Source organism: Canis lupus, chromosome 3, assembly GCF_048164855.1.
Source record: "Canis lupus baileyi chromosome 3, mCanLup2.hap1, whole genome shotgun sequence".
Taxonomy (NCBI): Eukaryota; Metazoa; Chordata; class Mammalia; order Carnivora; family Canidae; genus Canis; species Canis lupus.
Genome location: NC_132840.1, coordinates 38,211,066 through 38,229,423, shown reverse-complemented (window position 1 = coordinate 38,229,423; position 18,358 = coordinate 38,211,066). Strand labels below are relative to the sequence as shown.

At 44.2% G+C, this 18,358-nt stretch overlaps 1 long non-coding RNA gene across 1 annotated transcript in view; it reads right to left on the bottom strand.

Moving 5' to 3' along the window:
• Positions 1-272: 272 nt before the first annotated feature.
• LOC140624731 (uncharacterized) overlaps positions 273-18,358 on the bottom strand; it is a 50,321-nt gene continuing 32,235 nt past the window's right edge. Inside the window, exons 2-3 of the long non-coding RNA XR_012024216.1 lie at positions 5,638-5,687; positions 273-1,486 (exon numbers count right to left, since the gene is read on the bottom strand). This is a non-coding gene — a long non-coding RNA (uncharacterized lncRNA). The remainder of the gene's footprint in view (positions 1,487-5,637; positions 5,688-18,358) is intronic.

Genomic DNA, 18,358 nt, shown 5'->3' with positions numbered 1-18,358 from the left:
AGGAGCACACTTCAGGATTTTCAAATTTCCTCCTGGCACGTTACAGAGTACGAAAAGGCAACATGGCCCCCCAGTCACTGAGGCTCCCATGTGCCGAGGAGAAAATGTTTACGGTACAATTTAGCCTGCAGCAATTTTTTTATAAACCTCAGGGAAAGAAGAAGAAACAAAAGCTGTTGAAATGTGAAAATAATTAGAGAAGAGACTTTCCCAGGGAACAAACATGGCCCACACTGTACAGAGGGAAGAACAAACAAACTTTGGGGAGGTTATGGAGTTGTAAAATCCTTGTTTACTTCTGAAGAAAGAAATAAAGTTGGAGGGGAGCCACCGGGTCTGCACAACCATAAATCAAGTTTGGGGGTAGGGTGGGGGGTGAGGAGGGAGGGGTTAGACTATTAATCCAGAGTCCAAAACAAAGCAACATTCCAGCCGTCCCTGGTGGCGTGTGAACCTGTACCGTTTGATTTCTGAGGAGATCTGGCCCCTGCCCAGTGTCACTGTCTTCGCGATGTCAACATGCCCCGGCCTGGCCCCGCCACACGGTCACCCCATCGGCAAAGCATTTGGTTTGGGTTAAGGTTTCTGACATGGAGTCACAGGGTGGCTCGACTTTCAAAAAGAAAGGGGGAAAAAAAAAATCAAAACACCCTAGTTCCCTCTTCTTCTCGAGCTAAACTTTCCACAGCAGTTTCAGCAGCGACAGAAACCACCGGTGGCCCAGTGAGGCGCAGCCAGGGCTGGCCCAGTGAGGCGGGAGGAAATTCCCACAGCGCGGGGCTCGGCTTGGGGGAAGGGGCCCTCCCCGGGCCTCTTCCCGCCCAGGCCTGAGGTGAATTTGCCTGTGAAAGGTCACCACTGAACTGCCTCCCAAGGCTTTGGGATTTTTCTCCAGGCAAAGGAACGCGTCAGGGTTCTGGGAGAGAACAGTCCTGTTTCCTATTAAGTCAACCGCCTAGAAATGACACCCAGAGTCACCGAGAACCTGAGGCCTTTTAAAGTGACAAAAACACCAGGTGTGAAGTGACAGTCCTCACATTCACCTAGTAGCCCGAAGACATCCATTGCCTAGACCTCAGACTTCTTTCCCTTTTCAGACGGAAATGAAAGCGAGGGAGTTTAATTCATCCAAAGCTGACTGAGAGCCTCCTGTCTGCTGGCTAAGCTCAGCGCTGTAAATGCATTGTCTTGTGTAATCCTCACAGCATGTCAACGAGATAAATACCATTATCATAAATGTCCTTATTCTCCTGCAGATGACAACACTGAGGCTCAGAGAGTCCGCACGACCCGCCCACTATGGCACAGCCAGCAATGTGGTTGCGATGCCAACTTCTGTCTGCCTCTAGCTCCATTTCTTTTAACCACGAAGCTGGCTCCACTCTTCCGGCAACACAGGTTCTGCTGGTAGGGGCGGTAGCTAACTGACTGATTGAAGGATACAGGAGATCCAATTTTACTAAAGTTAATTAGCTTCATTAAGAACCTGGTAAAAAAAAAAAAAAAATTAAATTAAATTAAATTAAAAAGGACTGGGTAGCAAAGAGTCCTAACAAATAATGATATTGCTAAGAAACTGCCGATTATTGAGTACTTACTATGCCCCGGGTAAGCACTTCGCATAGGTAATTTCAACTGCCCCACAAAAGTACCCTCTGAGGAAGGTGGTATCACCATTTTGGAGCTGGACTGAGTCAGAGAGAAGGTGAAGAGCTTCCCTAAGGTCACCTCACTGGTAAGTGGTAAAATAATCTCCGGGTGTCATCTAGGCTCTAGAAGTGATCTAACACTGGTTCTGATGTAAAAGATCAGGGTCTTGGGGTCTCTGCAGAATGTTACCTATAGGGAGGTGGGTTTTTTTTGTTTTGTTTTGTTTTGTTTTGTTTTGTTTTGTTTTGTTTGACCTAAAAGGACTAACTATATAACTTCGCACTACGTTGGGTGGCATCTTAATTGATTTTTTTTTTATTTTTATTTATTTATGATAGGCACACAGTGAGAGAAAGAGAGGCAGAGACACAGGCAGAGGGAGAAGCAGGCTCCATGCACCGGGAGCCCGAGGTGGGATTCGATCCTGGATCTCCAGGATCGCGCGCTGGGCCAAAGGCAGGCGCCAAACCGCTACACCACCCAGGGATCCCTTAATTGATTTTGATATGCCAAAGACCAAAGGCCTTTGGTTTAAGATTTCTGAAATGAAGTCGCAGGGTTGTTCGACTTTTCAAAAGAAAAGGGAAAAAATCAAAACACTCTAGTTCCCTCTTCTTCTCAAGCTAAACTTTTGGTATGGCCAAAGAACAAAGCCCTAAATCAAAATATGAGAACAAAACAACAAACTAATAAAACTGTCCCTTCTGACTCCTTTGTCTCCCTGTGATATGAGTAAAGAGGACTCCTAGTCAACTTCTGTAGGCTGCATCAGTCCAGAGCTTGTCTTCTATGGAAGCAGAATTGGAACCCGCGCCAACTACCCTGCCATGATATTTTGTCGTTCTTTAACAGTAAGATAATAGCAGCTGCCCCATGTCTTCATATGACAGGTACGTTATTATCCCATTTTCCAGATGAGGAGATCCTGGTTCAGAGATTTGCCCAAGCTGAAGCAGCCAGATGATGAAGTAATCAGGACAAACACTGGGGTCTTTGATATTTTCTGAAGGGCTCTTCCAAGCACCCATACTGACTCCATGACTCATCCTTATTTCATTTCTGCTACTTCTTTCCTTCACTTTGCTACATGAGTTTCCAACCGCTGTAATAACAAATTACTACAAACCTGGTGGCTTAACACACCACATTCTCTTTTAGTTCTTGGGTCCAGAAGTTGGAAACCAGTATCACTGAGCTGAAATCATCCTGTTGGCAGAGCCGCATACCCTGAGGAGCATCTAGGAGAGAATCCATTTCCTGGCCTTCTCTGTGTCTACAGCTGCATTCCTGTATCCCTTGGCTCATGGCCCCTTCCTCCATTTTGATAGGCCGCAGCGTAGCCTCTGATTCCACCTCACTCTTCTTGCAACACGTGGCCTCTTCCCTTTGTTGTAGTCAAATCCCCTTCTCTGTTTCCAACCATACATATTACCTTCCTTGCACTTGATATCAATGCTTCTTCTGCCTCCCTCTTACCAGGACATCTATGATTGCATTTAGGGCCCATCGGATTAATCCAAGATAATCTCAACAACTCAAGATCCTTCACTTAATTACATCTTTTCCTATGTGAGGTAATAGTTGTGGGTTCTGAGGATTAGGACCTGATATCTTTGGGAAACAATTTTCAGCCCACCATGCTTGCCTTCCCCCTTGAAAATTGCGCTTTGTGTTATTTTTCCAGGAGCAAAAGTAGGGTTGAGTTTGGTCATCTGCTTCTGTTGCCTCATCTCCTTGGTGACCATGAACACTATACCCACCTGTTTCTTTCCAGTTATTCCACTTTGTGTGCCAATTGCCCTGTTAGAGTATCCAGTCCGTGACGCTCCCTTCTGCAGTTCTTATGAGAAAGCTTAACACAAGGCAATGCCTGGTTGAAAGTCAAGTACAAAGAATTAAGTTCGCAAAAAGGAGAAAAGTATCTTTGGGGAGCTGATGACCTAATTGAGGGTATTGCATACATTAGAAAAATGATTAGTAATACCAGAGATTGTCCACTAAATGCCAAGTCCTGAAGGGAAATAGGAATTTGGAAGAGACAAGGGTCCTATGAGCAGAAGAGGTCATGAAAGCCTTTCTGGAAGGACCACAGCCTGCAATGAGTTTTAAACATTAGCTAATATTTTTAAGAAGAGAAGGGAACTATTCTATCTGAGCATCTTCTGTGGGCTAAGCCCTTTATTCCTGCCATCTCATTGCTCTTTGCTACACCTGGGGTGGTGGATATGATACATTTTCAGATGAAGAAACTGAGACTTGATCAGAGAGTTTATATCCCTTTCTCAGCTGGTAGATGGCAGAGCTGATATCCAAGCTTGGGCCACCTGTCTAGAGCCTGTGCACTTGGCTTGCAACCCCGATTACTGGGGTAAGTCACAATGCCATGACCATGGTGTCCAGTGTACTTAGGGAAGAAGAGGCCCCTATTGCAACAAGCAGAGGAACAGAAACCATTAGCACAGAAACATGAACACCTGAGCTAGCAATGGCTGCACACTGGTGGCCCACAGCCTGTATTGAGATAACATGTGTATTTTTGGAAGGACCCAACCAAGCTTTATAGAAAATCTGAAGCAGATCCCTGTAGCTACGTATAAAAAAAAAAAAAAAAAAAAAAAAAAAAGCCATCAGCGTGGTGAAGGGGGTGTATTTTCATTCCCGCCAGGCAAAATCAGCTGGCATTGGAAAGGACAGAAGCTCATCACTTTAAGGCATGAATCTCCAGACTTCTAGAGGCATGTGAGTTTGAGAGTTCTAGTAAAACAGTATCTTCCAACATGCAGACATCCATTTGGAAAACCAAAATCAGATATTTTCTATCTTCCATCTTCCATGTTAATTATAATCTCTAAGTAATGTCAATCTACTGATTGAAAACAAATCAAAGCACAATTAGGTTTTCAAGCAAGATGTCCCCAAGGCCCATCACTGTGCATCTTCAGCATCACTGGCATGACTCTGAGATTAATGATAACTCTTGTCAGAGGCATGCTGTTTTACTGTACAAAACATTTTCATGTGCCTTAATTTGTATTATCCCCAGAAAAACAATAGAAGTTAATGCTTACTATTCCTGTCTACAGATGAGAGAACTCTTTAAAATAGCAGTTGTACCTATTGGAAAGGACACTAGTGTTTGGGTTGAAGCCCTTGTAAGGTTTCAGTGCAGGGCTTGCCTTTCCTAGACCATCAACTCATATGTATCATATGGGGCTTGTCAGATAAATTGGCTTGCATGGACCTATCTACCCTGAAAATCTGTGAAAGAAGAGAAAAATATTATAACTCTAAACATATGCACTATTCTTTGTAATGGCTTAGAATTGTCACATTTTGGAATAAACCATGAATCTTGGTGGGAGGGGTGGGAAGTTTTAGCATCCACTTTGCTCTTCAGCACCAGTCTCATCCTGTGTTTCTGTGGGCCTGGGAGGCCCTCCTGGATCTCCTCACAGCCCATCAGATTTTTAGAAGGCATGAACTCCTGACTGTGGAAACCTCAATCAGTGCTCTCAGGGAAGTGAAGCTCAGAGAGTTTCAGTAACTTGCCTGAGGACACACAGCTAGTGAGTAACAGTGAATCAGAGTTCAGGGCCCCAAGCACACTGGGCAAGACTTTATGATGAATCCCAAACAAGAACATTTTCTCCAGTTCTGAGTCCTCTTGGAGTTGAACGTGAGTTCAGATCTGTTCTTGAGGCTGGATTTTTCTGTCACACTCAAGTAACACTTATTTCTGGGCCTTTGGGAGGGTCTGAGACCTTAGCTTTAAACATATACATAAGGATTGATGGTATCACAAGGCAGGCTGTGGATATATCTGAGCCAATGAAGGTGCTCGTTTGGGTCAAAAACAGAAGCTTTGTGATATGCTGTCCCCCTGACCAGCTAGTACCATCCATGAGATACACGCAGGTGCTTGCGGATGGACACTGCCTAGGAGGTTTCCTGAGGTGTGCTTGCAGTCCAGGTTCACCCCCGACTTACCCAGTGGTCTGCAGCATCTCTTCCACTTCTCTCTACTTTGGCTTCCTCATCTGGAAAATGGGAAGACAATGTGAATGTCCAGAACCTCCTGAAGCACAAGACCACCAACTCTGCATGAGCCTGGGTCTAAATCTCAGCTTGGTTCCTTACTGGCCCGTGTGACGTGTAGTGTGGTATTTAATCTTCTGAGTCTCAGACTCTTCATTCATCAAACAAGGATAAGAATTATGTTTCCAGAGCGTTGTTAGGATGAAATAAAATTGTTAGGGTAAGGAGCCAGGCATTTAGGATAAAGACAGCCATTTTTGTTCCAATATGAAAAAGGTCTGTGAAACAGAAAGAGCTACTGAACTTTAAAGTGGAGGCATTATCATTGCTGGGTTATTGTTACTACCCTTCACAGATGGGCCTGGACAGAAGGCCCAAGGCAGTAGGAGGTAGGAGAAGGCATGAGTCATGGGAGGGCAGCTCCAGGACTTCTCAGTCCAAGAGGCATGACATTTTTGGCCAGTTGTAGAATCCCCCCACTGCGTTCTCCACCCCCAAAGGCGCGTGCGTGCGCACACACACACGCACACACACACACACACAATATTAAAAAGTAAACCACAGCATTTGAAAACCTCCCGTTGGTTTTGCCTTTCCTTCCCCCATGTATTGTTTTTGGGAAGGGCTGTTTCAGCCACAGCACTGCCAAGAAAACAGGGTGGTTTCCCTTGACCACTGGCCATGAATATGTCCCTTTTCCTAAGCTTTGGTGCAGGAGCCCACAAGTGATTTTAAAAAATAATAAAATTCTTCTCTATAAATAAACCCTTATGCTTTCTGCTGTGGGTCTTGGAGGGATGAGTTTCCTCTTCTTTTGAACTAATTAAGGGCTACATTCCCCTCCCCAGAGGAACCACACATCATGAAGCCAGAGAGATTCTGGGTAATCATCCACCATTGTGTTTCCGTCAACTCAGGAATGGCAACATTCCAGAACTTTTACTTAAAGAGCCACCCTGCTCCTCACCAGACACACATGCCTCCACAGAAAACCCCATCCCAGGTTCCCCTGGAGATTTTACTATTGTGGCCTTTACTGACTTTCCAGAGTGGGACAAATTAAGCATTTGCAAGAATTTACTCAGTGGCATGGAGCAGTAGAAGAGGATACATTTTGGAGTCCAGAGACCTGGGATTGAATTCTGACTGTATTCTTGCCCAACAGGGTGATTCCGGGCAAAGAACTTAATTAACATCTGCGTGCTTGCCTAGGCTTCCTTGTCTTGAAATGGATCAGAGCTTATGCACCGTGGTGAAAAAGAAGCAAGATAGACTGCATGTAGAGCCTCAAGCACACTGTTGGAATTTAATAAATGCTCATTGTTATCATGTTCTCTGCCTAATTAATTATCAGTAAAAAAGAAAGCTTGCTCTGCTGGGTTCATGGAGAGGACTTCACAACAGGGTAACATATAGGGATGGAGTGGGGCTAAGGGGCCCAATAAGGGATACTGAGGTACCCAGAGCCCCGCCATGGTGGGGAGCTATCAGTACCCCTGTACCTGAAGGCGAAGGAAGAGGGCCAGGTGTTGCTGGAGCCCAGTTAGGGGTAGAGCCTTAGGAGAGGGGCCACTGTAGGAGCAGTAGTTTTAGAGGAATGTGACCATGGACAGACCCAAGCACAGAAGCAGAGAGGGAGCTGGGGGGGGGGGGGCGGGATACCCCCATCTCTTCTCCTTCCACCCTCTGATCTCTTGTGATCCCTGTCACTGGCCGAGCTCAGCTGGAAGACGCAGATGAGGCACTCTGCCCCCACCCCCACAGTGCAATCACAGGGGCAGCTTCCCAGGGCATAGTGCAGACCAGAGAATAAATACCAGTGGAAAGAGGATGCAATCACCAGGCTGGTCAGAGAGCGGAATTCCTTGTGATTTACATATTGGCTAGTATTACTCAACCTAAACCATAAACAAAACTCTTGCAAAAATCCTAAAGTGATGATGGCAATCACATCACTTCAGGCCTAGAAACTCTTATGTTGTTCCCCACTGCCCAAAAGAATGATTCCCCTACCTCCACCCCTGGGATCCTGTTCCAAGCCCCCTCTTCTAGCTTATCTCCTATCTCTTCCCTATTTGCACCTTCTGAATGGCCCATGTCCTGTCAAGCTTCTTGGCTTTGCACTTGCAGTTCTATTTGAAACTTGTGATGGGCAAAAGTCCTTACCAATCCTCCATCCCTGTCTTCTTGGCTTTACTGACTTCTTGTTGTCCCCCAGCACTAAGGCAGGGCATCTTCTCCTTCAGGCAATGCGCCTTACCCATTTCCCACTAAGTTCTCATATAGGGGCGGCAGAGTGTTGTTACCACAGAGGCTCTGGAGCCAGCCTGCCCAGCATGCTATTTCTGGTAGCCACACACTTAAAAAAAAAAATATATATTTATTCATGAGAGACACAGAGAGAGAGGCAGAGACATAGGCAGAGGGAGAAGCAGGCTCCCTATGGGGTACCTGATGCTGAACTTGATCCCAGGACCCCAGGATCACACCCTGAGCCAAAGGTATATGCTCAACCGCTGAGCCACCCAGGTGCCCTTCAGCCACACTTTCCAAGTGGCACTGTGCCCTTGCCACTGAACCTCTCTGTGCCTCAGTATCATTGGGGTGATGATCGCACCCAGCTCACAGGGTTTTCCTAAGGATTAAATGAGTCAATATGTGCAACTCGGAAATGTGCCTGCCTGGCATATAGTAAGCACTTAATATTAGCCAATCTATTTTTATTTTTTGTTATCACTATATCATAGTACTTAACATGTTATAGTATAAGTCAAGGTGTATTTGTCTGATTTCCCACACTGATTTTTTTTCAGCAATTCAACTATACGGTCCACACGTGTATTCTCAGTGCCTAGTCCACATAGTATGTGTTCAATAAATGACCAATGAGTGAATGAATGAGCAAGGGGATATGGGAATGATATGAGGACTCAAAAGTCAGTTTCTGCCATCTGGTCTGGGCTTTCGTGTGAAGCAGACTATAGGCCTTTTCTCAAGAATACGTAGAGCTAATGAAGTCAGATCCAGAAAATTTAAGCCCCTCCAGAGCAAAACTGGGCCACCCAGTGGGGCAACTCCCCTGCAGGCCTAGTTTGGGTGGGTCCCCACCCTGAGCAGCCAGCCACTTTCTCATCTAATTGTGTGATAAAAGAAATAGTTCCTCCACCCTTCGCACTTCCTCCTCCCACATTAAAAACTAAGAGTAAAGATCCGCAGTCATGCAGAGCCCCAGTTGTCTCTGGAAAGACACACACTTCTTTCCTCCTCTCCAGGCAAAATTTGCCATTAGGACATTCGAGGTGGAGGTGTGAGATCAGAGAACCTCATGAGCCCCCGGGTACGCCTGCAGATTCCTCAGGTCGCTGGGTCCCAGGAGCAGGTGTGGGCTTGGGGAGGAGGGATGCTGATGCTCTGCTAAAGACACACAGCAGCCCTGATACTTTTCTGGGCTTCTGTGACTTCCTCCTTCCTTCCATCCACACATTTGTGTTCCCTGCCAGAGTGCTTCCCATCATACTCAAGGAAAATAAAATGCGAGGTCCTACAAAGCCCGCATGATCTGCTTCCTGGCTGCCCCTCACCCACAGTCTCCCTACAGCCCCTAAGCACCCAATCTCTCCCTCACTAGGCCTACTGCAGGCCAGCAGGCCTCTTGGCTGCTTCTCTACAAACTGAGCACACGAGGCTCTTGCTTTAGGCATCCTCAACGTTCTGTTCTTCCCAAGGCTCTTTCATTTAACAAACAATTTTTAGATTTTTATTTTTAATTATGGTAGGAAAAACACGCACATTTTTTTCATCTCAACCATATTAAAGCATACAGTTCAGTGGCATTAAGTATATTCACACTGTTGCACACTCACCCCCACTATTCATCTCCAGAATTTTTCCTCTTGCAAAACTGAAACTCTGTGCCCATTAAACATGAATTCCTCATTCCCACTTCCCCCAGACCCTGGAACCACCATTCGACTTCCTGTCTCTAAGAATTTGCATTTAAGTAGAATTATACAATATTTGCCCTTTTATGGCTATCTTATTTTGCTTATATAATGTCCTCTAGTCTCATCCATGTTATAGCGTGTGTCAGAATTTCCTTCCTTTTTAAAGCTGAAAAATATTCCATGCATATATATACTACATTATGTATATCCATTTATCTGTTAATGGACACGGGTTGCTTCTACCTTTTGGATATTATGAATAATGCTGATATAAACATAGGTATGCAAACATCTGTTTGTGTTTCTGATTTCATTTCTTTTGGGTATATGCCCAGAAGTGAAATTGATGAATTGTGTGTGATAATTTTATGTTTTGTTTTTTTTTTTGACAAGTCAGTATACTGTTTTCCACAGTGGCTGTGCCATTTTTACTTCCCCAATAACAGTGCACAAAGGTTCCAATTTCTCTACATCTTTGCCAGCATTTATTAGTTTCTGTTTTGGGTTTTTTGTTTTGTTTTATTTGTTTTTTTTTAATTTTTTTATTTATTTATGATAGTCACAGAGAGAGAGAGAGAGAGAGAGGCAGAGACATAGACAGAGGGAGAAGCAGGCTCCACGCACCGGGAGCCTGATGTGGGATTCGATCCCGGGTCTCCAGGATTGCGCCCTGGGCCAAAGGCAGGCGCCAAACCACTGCGCCACCCAGGGATCCCTGTTTTGTTTTAATAGTACCCATGTGAGGTGGTATCTTATTGTGGAAGAAACCTAGTTCACCAAAGTTTGGTGACTTCTAGGGCTATTATATGTGACAAACTGAAAACACATGTTTTTGAAACTCAAAAGCCTATGCTCTTTTCTCTATGACAGTTGTTCTCAAATATTTTTTGAATTTAACTAAGCAAAAAAATATATATAAAAATAACTTTGAGGCACCAAAAGAGTCTTGCCAACTTTTTATTTGGCAAAACAAAGACCATTGGAAAGCAATGAATTTGCCATAATGTCACTATTCTTGCATAGGAAGAAAATTTAACCACACACCCTTCAGAAAACACACACACACACACACACAATAAAGTTTATCCAACTTAATAAACTTAGCTTTATGAAAATGAAAACCTCACTCTACTGTCCTACCCCAGTAGTGAGGACTGTTTCCCAAACTGTAACTGTCCTTTTCTTCTCGATGGCAAGTGACCCAACCTTGGAAGGCCCTCAGCTGGGTGCTGTGGGAAATACCAAGCCAAGTGCAAGTTGACCTTGGGGGCAATTTGAACAGGCACGGAACAGAGAAAATTAAGTGTCCCACAGGTTAGCCAGCCTGCTCTGCAAGTGACGAGGAGGTAGAAAGCTTTTCCAAATCCTGCCATTTCTGCCAACTTCCTGACCTCTCTAAAACTTTTCTCCTCCTCTCTCTTACCACTAATCGAGGTCTTGTTTTTGAGAGGAAATTGAAAACTTCGTACAACAAGAGCCATCCTAAATAAAGGGGATAGATGAGCCATGAATGGCAAAAGCAGGTATGTATTGAAGAATTTATAAAACGAAGATTTGTATTAAATATATATAAGGGGCACAGGGTGGTTTGGTTGGTTAAGAGTCTGCCTTCAGCTCAGGTCATGATCTCAGGGTCCTGAGATCGAGCCCCATGTCAGGCTCTGCACTCAGCATGGAGTCTGCTGGAAAAAATTCTCTCTCCCTCTGCTCCTCCCCTGCTCTTTCTCTCTCTCTCTCTCCTTCCCTCCCTAAAATAACTAAATAAAATCTTTAAATACTTATATATTAATATAATTTCAGTAAGGAAAAAGAGGCTTAGGCAGTACTACCCTGCTATGTCTCTGCGCCCAGCCTCACCCAAATTAAATAGTCTCCCATACCCAGAGAAATTACTGGAAACTGAGATTGAATCAATTCATCACACACCAAGATGCAATGGGCTGTTCTCACAGTGGCCAGCTCAGGATTTGGGACCAGATGTCCTAGTTTCCATCCCAGCTCCCTTTTTACTAGCTTCCTGACCTAGAGCAAGTTACTTAACCTCTCTGGGTTTATTCCTTTATAAATGAGACTAGTTGTATGTACCTTTAAGGTTGTTGTGTGAAATAATTGTCACCACTTCTAGAAGTTACTATTTTACAATACTGCCTGGCCTGTGGCAACTGTTGAAGAATTATTAGCATCATCTGCAGGAAACCCTCCAAGACAGAACCTTCTTCCCTTCCTGCCAAGGCTTTTGCACTTCCCTAGGACCCTGAGTACCTCTTCATTATGTTTAGAGAAATAAGATATTCACCATGCAGGTAAGCATAAAGGGTAATAATAATGAACAGTCCTGTTTCTTCCATTCTGCTCCTCAAATCTTACCATTTGACCATGTCTGACTCAGATTTTTTTTTAAAAGCAGAAGTAAAGATGTAGCTCCTTGTGAGCCTATCTCAGATCCCTCCTCTCACTCCCCAGATGTGGCCACTATTCTGGTTTTTATGTTTTCTATTCTTTTGCAAACATTTACACTTTATCCAGAAGCAGTATGTGGTAGTATTTTCCTGGGTTAAAAACCTTTAGTGATTTCCGTCTGCCTACAAAATGAAGTGTAAGCTACTCTCTATGACAACAGTAAAACACCTCCAGACCCTGGCCCTTGTTGGCTCCTCCTGAGGCAGGTGTATTCTGCTAGCATCTGTGCTTCAGACATACCACACTGCTCCTTTCGCCCTCAGCACACCAGGCGTCTTCACACACTGACTTCCTTTGACACCTTTATATTTAACACAACTGTGACAACTCCCTCTCTCCCCCGCCCCAACATAATATTACCAAGGCTTCAGGAGTGGGGTGCGAGGCTTGGCGTGCAAATGAGCGACTGTGTGCCAGACTCTTCTCCTATGTTATAGTCACATTTAATTTTCACAACACTGAGTACAGACCAGTGACCTCATTTTATAAACAAGGAGGTCGATGTTCAGAGATGTTAAGTGACTTGCTAAAGACACACAGCTATGCTTTCTACGCTGCAAGTGGCAGAGTCAGAGGCCGACCCTTCAAGGGTCTGGTGCTCTGTTTACTGACCTGCTTCATGAGGACTAGGTGTGAAACTTGGCTCTGCCATTTACTTGTTTTATGACCTTGGACAAATCACTTCTCTTCTCTGAGCCCCTGTTTCCTCATTTGTAAAATAAGAAGATTGTACTCATTGGTCTGGAAGCCCCCTGTCTTCCTAAAGACACAGACCTCTTGTAGTGTCTCTATAGCCTCATACATTCCTTCAGTCTAGGGCATTCCCACTAAGAAGAGTCAACTCTCTGAGGATGATCCCAAGTCAGCAGAAACCTGACAATCCTCTCCAACACTCTTTACAGTTTCTACACCAGTCTCTGAACTAGCAACTCCTGCCACAGGTCTGCATGTCTAGGCTCCTGCCTGGCTTGCTGCATCTCTTCCTGAAGCCAAAAAACCATAAAGAGGAGAGAGAGAATGAATCCAAAGACAATATTCTCACAAAATTACATTAAATTCTCTGAGTGACCATGTGCAACCTACTGCCCCACTCTGAGCCTTAATGACCTCACTTATAAAACAATGGAGGTTGGTTTCCAGTAGACTGAGGTCCCTTCTAGATCTAAGCTTCTATGATGCTGGGCTACTACAAACCACCTGTGGCAAGAATTCACTTATAAAAGTATGAACCATTAAACAAAGGCCCATTCTCCCTGGGAGAACCTGACCTCAGCATATTCAGATGTCTCTTTTGGAATCCAGAAGTCCCTACTTATCTTCCGGGGAATATGTTCCAAGTCCCCCAGTGGATGTCTGAAACTGCAGATGGTACCAAACCCTATATATACTATGTTTTTTCACATACATACATATGCTACAGTTTTAAAAAATATTTTACTTATTTATTCATAAGGGACACACAGAGAGAGGAAGAGGCAGAGGCAGAGAGAGAAGCAGGCTCCCTGTGGGAAGTCCAACATGAAACTTGATCCCAGGACCCCAGGATCATGACCTGAGCCAAAGGCAGATGCTCAACCACTGAGCTACCCAGGTGCCCTTAAAATTTAATTTATAAATTAGGCTCAGTAAGAGATTAACAACAACAATAAAATAGAACAATTATAGAACAATTATAACAATATACTATAATAAAAATTATGTGAATGTGGCCCTCTCTCTTCCAAAAAAAAAAAAAAAAGCCCATTAGACTGTACTCACCTTCTTCTTATAATGACATGAGATGATAAAATGCCTATGGGATGAGATAAAGTGACATGAATGATGTAGGCACTGTGATGTAGCATTAGGCTACTCTTGACCTTCTGATGGTACATCCAGAAGGAGAATCATTGACTTTTGACCATGGTTGATGGGGGTAATTGAATCCGTGGAAAGAGAAACTGTGGATGAGGGGACTACTACAACTGCCCACTATCCCAACTTCAAAGTCAGATTGGAGAGAAGTTTCCTAGAAGAACAGGGATTTAAAACTGAGAGGAAGAAGAAAAGAATGGAGTAAAACAAAGTGCTATTCAACCAAGTCAAGACATTTAGGATGACAGACGAGTTTGCTGAGACTTCAGAGTCAGGTGGTCTTAGAGTCAACTCCTCATTCCATCACTTACCGTGTAAACTTAGGCATGAACTTAATAAACTTAACCTCTCTGCGTTTGTTTAAACATATGTTATAAAAAAGTAGGTTAATCATTTTTACTCACGATGACTTGTGGGGCTTGATGGAGATGGTGTGTGAAAATGGCTGTTTAATGCAGTGAAGGTGTTCCAAGTTACCCATTGTTTTTATCGCATGTTTTCTATTTAAAGAGAGTCAGGGACTGCCAAGAAAATACAAAGAAACTTAGGGCCAGATGTTTTCCAGCCAACACATCTACGAGAAACATACTCTGGGAGCATCTTTCATCACAGTATCCTAAAACTGAAAGTGACTCTAGTAATTATCAATTACAGAATAATTACACCAAATTTAGTCCTCAACATCCTCACTGCCCACCACTGCTTGAATGCTGGCACAGACGAAGCCAGAAGAGTGTATTCATAGACAGAGGTGAGTTGAAGCAGACCCCTGAAATGTTGAATGTCAGACCCAGTGGACCTTCCAAAAAATGAGGCCTCGGTCTCCTTTATAACACAACAGTCATCAAACCATTTGCAGTCTGCAATCCCCTCCAAGTTATATTATTCCACTGAGCCTTTGTTCTTGCTGTTCTCTTTCCTGGGGACTCTCCTTACTTCTTCACCTAAGGAGATACCTACTCATCCTTGAAGCTGAAGTTCAAATATCACCACTTCTGAGAAGTCCTCAGTGAAGTCCCACCCCAAGCTGGGTTAAGTATTTCTCTGTATCCCCAGCTCCTTTTACTGAGCACTCACCTAATATGAGTGATCTATTTATGTATTTGTCTCCTTCTCAGACTGCGGATCCTCATAACCAAGGACTTTACCTTATGTACTTCATATCCCAGCTCTTCCCACAGGGCCTGACTCAATGAACAGAAGCTGTCTGAGATGCTGAGCCACCCAAAGGGTCAGAGAGGCCTGTGGAGAGCAGGCTGTGGCTGTGTTGCATCGGGAAGAGATGCCCAGGGAGTGTGTGTGGCAATAATTAGAGGCTGGGTCTGGTCTCCTGAGTAAGAGGAAATGGAGAAGAAAGGTTTTTATTTCAGAAATGCTCTGGGGGTTGTTTTGGTTTTATGTCTGTCTGCCACCAGCTGAATTCATGGAGAAGCCTGTTGAAAGCCTCATGACAGACATTTCTTTTCTTCTCCATTATTCCCAACAAATTGGTGGGATGCTGGACACATGTCTCAACAAAATTATCCTCTGCGAGCAAGATGGGAGCTATTCTTTGAGGGGGATTTGAACAAGGTAACGGGGTGTAATTCTATTACATTATAACCAAGTTTTTTGGTCATTTGGGAGAAGGAGGGATGGACATTCTTCTAATCCATGTATCTGACATTACGCTACGTGCTTTCCACATGTTTACAACATATCATGAAGTTAGGGATTAGTTGTCTATTTTACACTTGGAGAAACTAAAGGTCTAAGGTTAAGTAACTTCTAATGGTTAAATAACTTTTAACTAATTCTCCATTTAGTTAGGGACCGATCCAGGTATAATCTCCAAATATATGCTTTTTTATAGTCTCGTAACCAATGAGGTAAAGATTATAAGTTACCTATCAAATATCCATTTCCCCCTTTATGGTTATATGTGGAACTCCTACTCTCTGCTGGGCAAATTGCTATCCAGAATAAACACATTTTCCAGTCTCCCTCATGGCTGAAGAAGGTTCTATCCAATGGTACATGCGTAGAAGGGGCAAGTGGGGTTTCAGAGGGGGCTCCTGGTAAGGGATAGAGTGTGTGCCCTTTGTTTCCCTGACTTCTCCTGCTAGTAAGCTAGAACCAGGTGTGCTACATGGAACTCCAGAAGCCATTTTGGATATTGAGGTGACCTTGAGGATGGAAGCCACATATTCAAATGGCGCCCCCTGATAACTACGGAGCCTGTGACCAACTCTGCACTGTCAGAATTCTTTCATATGACCAAGGAAATTCTGGTTTAGGTAAGCCTCTGTTTCTAAAGCTGAAACAATACTTATGATGCCTCAGCTCAATCAGAAATTCCCTATGGGACTGCAGGCAAGTTGTTTAAGCATTTTGGGCCTTTTCTCATCTGGAAAATAAGTAGATTGAATTAGAAGGGCATTTTCAAGAAAGGTTCTTTCTGACACGAAGGTGTCACAGCATAACATAACATACACAGCATAACATTGGGCAGCCAGCACCACTGGGTCTGCAAAGGCCCACAGGATGGAAGAGCCTCTTTTTCAAGGATTTTCAAGATAGTTAGAAAGAGAGGTAGAACATTCATTCATTCACTCATTCATTCATTCAATGTAGTGGATGCTGGTGTACTGCTCAGATGCCCCAGTAAGGCCATTTCCCCAGGCACCAGGAGTCTTGGCCACTGACAGTTCACAGCTGACTTCCTCTCCAAGAATTGCCTACTTGAAGGGTACTGTCTCAAGCTAAGCCGTGCCTGCTTTCTGCATCTCATATTCAAAGGATTGATGTGGACAGTTCAAGAGCCTGGCCCCCTTCCTCTGATTTGTGAGAACTTAGAAGGCCATCCCAGCTACAGAGTCCCAGCTCAACTTCATCCCCACCCAATCCTGCTTTGCTTATTCCCTCATGGCTTTCTGCATTCAAATCCCTGCTTCAGAATCTGTTTCCCAGAGGATCCAACTGGAGACTATTGGTAGCAGGACGGCTCTATATGGGATTTTGGATCCCATGATGAGGGCATGAAGAGTGCTGAGAGCACTGGCAAGCCCTGAAACAGGAAGGACTTTTGCTCTTGTGAGCTGGGGTGGGATCACGGTAAGAGGAAAGCACTGGTTGGTGCTTTGGGGAACGTTTGAGAGCTTTGGGGAAAATAGTTATTATTAAGACTATGGAAAAGGATGGCTCTATTGAGTGTGATTGATGTATTGGAGAAAGTCAATGAAAGGCTGGAAGTAATTAATCATTAATTTAAGACAAACTATGAAAGTCAGAGGGAAGGGCCTCCTTGGCAGCATATCAAGAGATTCTCCTCTCCTGCAGCTGGAAAGCAGAAAATCTGAGGACTGAGTCTGGACTTAATTAAAAGGATAGCAGAGATTCAGTGAAACTATCATTTTCTACCCTGATGTGACTAAGGTCAGGACCCTGATTAGGAAGGAGTGGGACCCTCAGATATGGGGTGAGCACATCAGTGTTGACACACTTGAGAATCTGGGACACTGAAGCTCTGTGCTAGAGCTTCCAGACTACAGAAGTGGCCCAATATTCCCAATTATGGACTAATAATTCCCCCGTGCTTGAAGATAACAACAGAGAACTTTGCCCACCAAGGTAGCACATATCTGCTTCAGGACTTCCCTTCCAGGCCACCAGACTAAACACTAGGACCAAGCCACCCCATAATCCTACCATGGACATGCTGGGCCTTCAGGAAAGAGGCTATATCCTAAAGGAGCAGCAGGGCCAAGCCCATCTGCATTGGCCGGTGCTAGGCACCCATGTATGGGACTGGATCCAGGGGCAACAGACAGTGGGAAAACAGAGTGTATTGATATGTGAGCACTCTGCCCAGACACAGAATTTAACACACAGCAAGGACACTGAGAGACATTCCCAATATGCCAGGAGGTTGGCTGTGTGGATCTTGCAGAAGATCATGTAAAGTGCCTACTCTAAGTGATGTAGGAAAAGGACACCGGGACAAAGAAGAGAGGAAAAGATCAAAAGTCTCAGAAAAGTGCGCATGCTGGGGTGATTGGCCACAGAAAGCCAAGGAGCCCTATCTTCTTAGATAAAAATGTAATAATTGATCAATAAATATGTACTGAGTAGTAACCCCTATGAAGACAGGCACTGTGATAATTTCTTGGGATACTGGGATGAAGAAGTATGGACTTGTCTGCATGGTATCTATAAGCTGTTATGAAGTAGAGACTGATTTTTTAGAAACAAAATTATTTGGAATAATGTTTCCAAAGGGTGTGACTCTTCTGAAAAAATCCTGCCAGGAAACCAGGCTTCTCATTGATGGGGGGTGGGGTGGGGGGTGGGGGGAGAAGCAGAGGAGGTAGAGTCATATGACCTGGGTTTAAAATCTGTTCTTCATAGAACCTTCCAACCTCCCTTCAACCCACAGC